The 7,316-nt window shown below is 34.5% G+C and overlaps 1 non-coding gene across 1 annotated transcript; it reads right to left on the reverse strand.

Moving 5' to 3' along the window:
- Window positions 1-822: 822 nt before the first annotated feature.
- On the reverse strand, window positions 823-941 carry LOC149085655 (5S ribosomal RNA). Its single transcript, XR_016192756.1, has one exon. It is a non-coding gene; the product is annotated as a 5S ribosomal RNA (ribosomal RNA).
- Window positions 942-7,316: the final 6,375 nt, after the last annotated feature.

The following is a 7,316-nucleotide window of genomic DNA, read 5'->3' on the forward strand; positions in this document are numbered from 1 at the left end:
ATATAACAGAATGAGCTTGGTCATCAACGATGTTAAGATATGATGTCTTATTCAGACGTTCGTGAACACAAATTAAAGTGCCCAAACTATGAATGTAAAAGATTCCCCAAACCATCATGTTACCTCCAAAAGCTAGAGTAGTTGTAGTAATGCACTTGGCATCCATACTTTCATGCTGTTTCCGCAAAATTTTCACTTGCCTGTCTGCATGGTGTAATTGAAAACGTGATTCATCGACCACATAACTTGTTTCCAATGAGTGATCTCCTGGGTGAATTCGAGAATTCTTCGTGTTAGCTGCTGACAGCAATGGTGTTCGAACTAGCCTTCGGCTTCTTTATTTATTGCCGTACCATGCACTGCACAGTAACAGTACGTTCAGAAATCCTTAGAGACGATCTTTGATCAACATCTGCTGTAATTTGCTGCACTGTTACCGTTCAGTTGTATTTCACGGGTCTGTAGACTCTTTGTTCTGTTTGAGTATTCACCAGTTGGTGATGACTAGAATTTTCTCGTTAAGATGTTTTTTTTCGCCTAAACGTGCAGCCTTTCAACACTTCAACTACGCTTGAAAATTTCTTAAATGCGGCGGTTTTGATGATACTACTTCACCAACACCGGATATATCGCTGTATTGCAATTTACTGACATTAACGAGATGGTTGGAAATGAAAGCGCTGTCTATTGGTGGTCGCCTCAAGTTCGTTAGGGAAAATATCTTATCTATATATTCCCTCGGATTCGAACCCGGGACCGTGACAACAACCTTCACGGTGGTAGACGAGCATCTTACCACCACGCCACTCGGGCTAAAAGTGATGCCAACAGCACGCGGTGTTCCCAGGTGGTCACCCTCCCAAGTACTAACCGCGCCCGATGCTGTTTAACTTCGGTGATCGGACGAGAACCGGTGTTTTTAGCATGGTATGGCCGTTGGCAATGTTTTTGATGATACTGGATACATGGCTTCGAATTTCTACAATCATCTCATTTTCAAAGCACGTCAAATCTCTCGCCCCCCTCCATATTTTCCCAAAAATATTCACCTATAGCAGGAAAAAGGCTTTTCGTTATTATATTAATCTAGTCGTCTAGCGATAACAATGTGATGCCATAGCTAATTTGCTTAAAACTGTCATGTGGCCATAACAAAGTGGCCACTCAAATGGGATTAAGGGGTATACTACCTTCTAACATGGTAAAAACTTTCTTATGTAGAAATATTCTTAAAAAAAAAAATATATATATATATATATATAAATTTCTTTCCACATATATATCTGATTATGCATGCTATCCTATGTCAATACAAAATAATTTTACATACCTCTAATATACTGTACTTACTCATTATTATAAAATAAATAGAAATTTTTTACAAATTTTCAAAAAAAAAACAACCCCCATTAGAAAACAGCTTGCGTGCATGATAAAAACTGTTCAGTTCATGAAATTACGAAAACAGGTTTGAGATATATTCATAAATAAATACTTGGGTTATAATTCTTCTTAATGAAAAATAAATTAATTTGAAATTGAATTTTTTAATATTAATTTGATCGAGTCAAGTTTATCTCAATATTTTTCGTCATTTTATGAAATGAACAGTTCTTTATTGTGAATCATTTTTATTAAACTTCATTGATTTCATGCAATTTTATAATGCACACAAGTTGTTTTCAATGAATTTTTTTGAAAATCTGTGAAAATACCAGATTTTGAAGATATGTAAAATTTAGTACTGGCATAGAATAGCACACACAATCAAATGTATGAAGTAATCAAAGAATGTGAATGAAAAAATTAATGGATAAATAATTTTTTCATAATATTTCTTCATAAAAACGTTTATTATCATGTTAAAAGGTAGGAAACCCCCATAAGATGGTGAAATCTGAAGTCAGATAGAGATGAAACGAGCATGGTCCTTATTTTAATGAATGGAAATATCATAATATAACCCAACTAGAAATGAACTATTTAATTCATTTATTCCGAGGATTAACTTCATAAAAAAAATTCATTCTCAACACAACCATATTAACATTCTTAAAAAAACTCTAACAAGTAAAATTTTTATGCGGATTAATCATGAATACTTTCTATACACCAAAGATTAATAAAATAAGTTTGTTTCAATTCCTAATTCGCACTTGTATAATAGAGTTTTGGTTTTATTTTTTTCTTCTTCGTTCATTATATTCCGTGTCGAAATATTAATCGTTGTAAAATAATTAATCCTCTGTATTCCGAAGCTTTTTATGTTCTTCAGAAAACAAGCAAGTATAAAGCTTAAGTAATCAAAAAATCAAATAAGTTAACAAGATACGTTTATGTGAATACATACAGTGTATTACATTGAATAGTTTTATGTTGAAACATTAATTGTGCTGTTTGCATCTATATAAAGTAACTTAATTTAGTTTTAATACGGATATTAAAAGCTATGAGATAATCGATTTGTTATTGATTTTAAAAAAAAAAACCAATTTATTTTTGGTACATTAAAAAAACTGCAATCCCAAAATGCCGGTTTTCTTGAAATATGGGAAGTTAATTTGCTAGTAGAAATTATTTATCATGGGATTTTTACTTTGTAGTAATGAATGTGATAGCGAATTTTGTTGCTGTATGAACTTCTACAGAAAATTAATCCCATATCGTAAATGACTATCGTAACTTGCAAAAGAATAATGATTTTTTCCCCCCACCAGTCAGATGAACTTTTCATTTCGTGAACCTATAATGTTTAAGTGAATCCAAATGGGTATAAATAGACAGGAAGAATAATTTTCTTCCCAGCGGGGAATTAGACTCAAACATGCACAGTGGAACGAACGTTAGTCCACTATCCTCATAACATCTAGATGAGAAAATAATAAAATAAGTGTATTTATACTCGCATGCAATAAAATTAGTCCTGATATATGTTGAATTTATGTAAAATTTTAACATTTTTAATTGATTTCATTAAACAAAGAGTATTGTAATAATATAATAAATTTGCGTTGGTTATTGTGTTATTAGTGGATACTTTTCCTTTGTTAGTTTATTATTTCTCAACGAGAGATTCTGAAAAAAAAAGTTTTCAATAAAAATTAGCTCATAAGGCTCAATTTAGGTAGCTATTTAAAGAAAATTGGAATAGACTTGAAAATATATATGAATCTGGCATTGCGCTTACAGCATAAGATCTTACAAGATTCATTGAAAGACCGATTAGTTGGGGAGATGAAGATTACAAGGAAGATAATTCATCACTACCCCCAGGGGTACTCGAACCCCGGTATCTCACTTGCTGGACGAGTGCTCTGCCATCTAAGCTATGGAAGCAGATAGAATGTTTCAACCTTGGAGCGTATATATATATGTTGAAAGTCTCCGTACATGGACGGCGGCAGCAGTCGACTAATAGCTCGTGAGTGACATAGACCACCAGATAGCCATACAGAAATGTTCTCTCCACTTGTTGATACAAGATTCATTGAAAGACTGGTTATTTATGGAGATGAAGATTACAAGGAAGAAAATTCATCAGCCGTCCATGTACGGAGCCTTTAAACATATATATATATATACGCTCCAAGGTTTGAAATATTCTATTTGCTTCCATAGCTTATAGATGGTAGAGCACTCGTCCGACAAGCGCAAGACCGCGAGTTCGAGTCCCCGTGGGGGGGGGGGGGCAGTGATGAATTTTCTTCCTTGTAAATCTTCAAATATATATATGATAAGATCTTCGTTAACAGCATCCCCCAAGAAAGCTAAACCCTAGCTCAGAATTATTTAAAAATATACAGGGTGATCGAAACGTCAACAAACATGGAGTTTTATTGAAATCATAAAATGACCACCACAGGTTGCGCTAGATAGATTCTATAAATATCTTTTACTTGATATATTAACTAATCTTTTTCAACAGATTGCGATGCTAATACTCGCTTTTTTTTTCATCAGATGAGATTCCACATGTTGTTCATTTTTCAATCATATTTCAAGGTTTCAATGAAACCTCATGTCGTTTCCAGCATGCCTGTCAATTTTTAATTCGCAACGTATAATTTTTCGTGAATTATCGGACAAATATTAACTGAACTTTGTATTACCTTGCATATTGTTGCTTTCTCCGCGTTCCTAAATACTGCTACGTTTTATGGAGGATGATGTGTTGGGCTCTTCAATGTTTTTAGTGTTATCTTTAGATATATAATTGTGGAAGAATTTAGAGATAAGGAAAACTGTGCATCTCATAAAGCTCATGATCAATTTATAAGACAACCATAATATTTTTTATGGGTAGTGCATTACACAGTAATAACATTTTTTTTCTTTCGCGATATATGCTATTACATTGGGTCGTTGTATTTTGGTTACATTTGACATCCATATTTCTTAGGGACCATATTTATCAATGTCTGCAAATAAAGCATTTTGCGTACTCTAATAAATTTGCTAAACTATATGCAAATGCATCCAGCATGGATCAGTGGCATGATTTACGAGAAGGAGGATACTTATTTCAGCCACCTTGTTGGGCAATTTGCCTGTTGTGGCCTTTGTGTTTGTATTTTTATTTGTATAGTCATGATCATGGACGAATTTCTTCAGTTCATCAAAATAATTCTTGGAACCCGAAAAATTATTCAACGAATACTAAAATCAAGAACTGAAGTAAATATTTATCTATTCTCTAATCTATCATCACCGTCACATCGTCGCGATGTTTTCATTTATTTATTTATTCGAAAACAAGACGAGAAAATTGGTACATTCAGCTTATAGTAGGAAATGAAATATACTCGCGTAGAAAATTGAGATATGCATCGGTGAAAAATTCATTCGAAAACAAGACGAATAATTTAAGCTCAGTATTAACTAGAGCATCAAAACGTTATTATATATACCCTGTGCCGAAGATGTTCTTAACAAATTCGTTTACTGTATTTATTCGAAATTCCACCAAAACACGGTAAATTTCAATTTCCTAAAAGAAGACATGCACATAAGTAAATGTATGAAACACTATTCCATTGAAGTAATTGAAATATAATTCATTCGGATCGTTTTCTACCATTTGCATAAAGAACTGTAGATTATTTATATACCATAAGAGAACTCGTTGCTGCTGAATAACTGCGCATACATGCTAAATCATTTTATTTCATCACATAACTCCAAATACAGCGTTTGTGAAAATGCAAATTCTTCTCTTCAGTATGCATTAAACGAATTCAATTTGAATTTCTACCAAAACGTCTCCTCCCCCAAAAGTATGCGCATTACGTACGTCAATGAAAAACAAAAGTAATCTCCGTTTGAAGTGAGTTTCATTCTCGAAACAATATAGACATACATTTTTTCTGCGTTCTTGTAATTATAACTCTTATTTTGAAATTCTTTTTCGAATACAATTATCGAATTAACATAATTTTTTTCCTTATCCTGCTGAAGATTTACAGATTCCGAATCGCCATTAACTTCATTGGTATGCACAGATTCAAGAAACAATTTCCTCAAATATCTCTGGATATTATTCACGTTAACAGGGCTATGTAAGTGGAACACGAGAGGAATACGAGTTCATAAAATTTCAGCTTGTATTACATAACACGTTTTTTATGGTGATGTGTTCGAATATTTTTTTGTAGAGATGTTATAGAAAGATGTTTGAGATACTTTTATATGATATCCACAATAACAGCACAGTTATAATATCCTACTGGATTTAGTTAGTCCTAATTTTTTCGTGTATAGACTTGCATAGTATGATAATAGTTTTGTAACCTTGAATATTTGTATGAGACCATAATGATATTTGTTCCCAATATGTATTGCCTGCATAGTAATGTTTATGTGCATTCACCAAATTGCCTGATGAAATTTCCTACACGTGTAAGAGAAAGAGGGTTCTCATACTAGGGGATTTCAATTACCCAGGTATTGACTGGAAGAACCTTTCATCTGGAAATCAGTATGAAAGAGACTTTCTTAAGTTGGTGCTCGAAAATTTTTTGTATCAGCATGTATCAGAAGCCACTAGGGGTACCTGCTATTTTGGATTTAGTTCTTACTAGTTCTGAGGATTTAGTTGAACATGTTTCGGTGGGGGAAGAGCTTTCTTCCAGTGATCATCGTATCGTCAGATTTCACTTTAACTTTTCCTCGGGTAAGGTTGATAACAGAAGACTGGTTCCTTGTTTTCGGAGAACTAACATTGATGTTTTGAGAAGAAGGTTAGCGGAGGTTTTCAAAGACCGGTTGAAATCAGTAGGGGTGATAAGTCAAGGGGAAGAATTTAGTATGAAGTTGTCCTCTGTTTTGCACGACGTCATAACCCTTTGTTCGAAAAAAGCGTGTTTGTACATCGCACCCTCTATGGTTCACGGATAGCGTGCGTAACCTTTGAAAAGAAAAGAGCATTCAGAGAGTATAAAAGTGAGCGAGGTGACCTATCATTGTTTACTGATAAAAGAGGACTGTTGAAGAAAGCGATAAGGGATAGTAAAAAGGAAGTTGAATCTAGGTTGGCAGATAACATTGGCTCTGACCCAAAATCATTTTTTCGATACGTCAATAATGGATGTAAGGGGACAGTTGGCCCCCTCTCGATAGGAGGCTCTAGGGTAGTGAGCAATGTAGGCATGTGTAGTGCTTTCAATGATTTTTTCGCGTCGGTTTTTAATAGAGATAATGGTATTCGATATACGGGTGTTGCATGGGGTAATAAATAAAACCCTCAACGATATTCAAGAAGAAGACGTGGAGGTCCTAAATCTTCTGAGAAATGTATGTGCAAGCAAAGCACCAGGACCAGATGATATCTATCCCAGGGTCCTCAGTGAATGTGCTAATGACTTGTTGGTGCCAGTCGCACAGATATACAGGAGTAGTGTTGCTGAGGGTATCGTCCCAAGAGATTGGAAACTTGCTAACGTTGTTTCGATATTTAAAAAGGGTAGTAGAGAAGCGGTGTCCAGTGAGTTTGACGAGCTCCCTCTCGAAAATTTTGGAAATTATCATCAAAAGGCAGTTTGTGAAGTGGATAGACGAGAATAATGTATTGTTGGATAATCAGCATGGGTTCAGGAAGGGGAAGTCATGTGTAACTAACCTGCTTTGCTTCTCTTTGATCACGTGACTAAGGCTTTGGGTAAGAGCAAAAATATAGACGTTGTTTACCTTGATTTCCAGAAGGCATTTGATCGGGTCCAACATGGTAAACTCTTGAAGCGTTTACACGAGATTGGAATTGGGGGCAACTTGCTGAATTGGATAGCATCGTGGTTAAGAGATAGGTCGCAACGAGTTATGGT

This window comes from Pholcus phalangioides, unplaced genomic scaffold (genome assembly GCF_987345545.1).
Source record: "Pholcus phalangioides strain wild (caught in Gottingen) unplaced genomic scaffold, Ppha-v1.0 ptg000006l_1, whole genome shotgun sequence".
Classification (NCBI taxonomy): Eukaryota; Metazoa; Arthropoda; class Arachnida; order Araneae; family Pholcidae; genus Pholcus; species Pholcus phalangioides.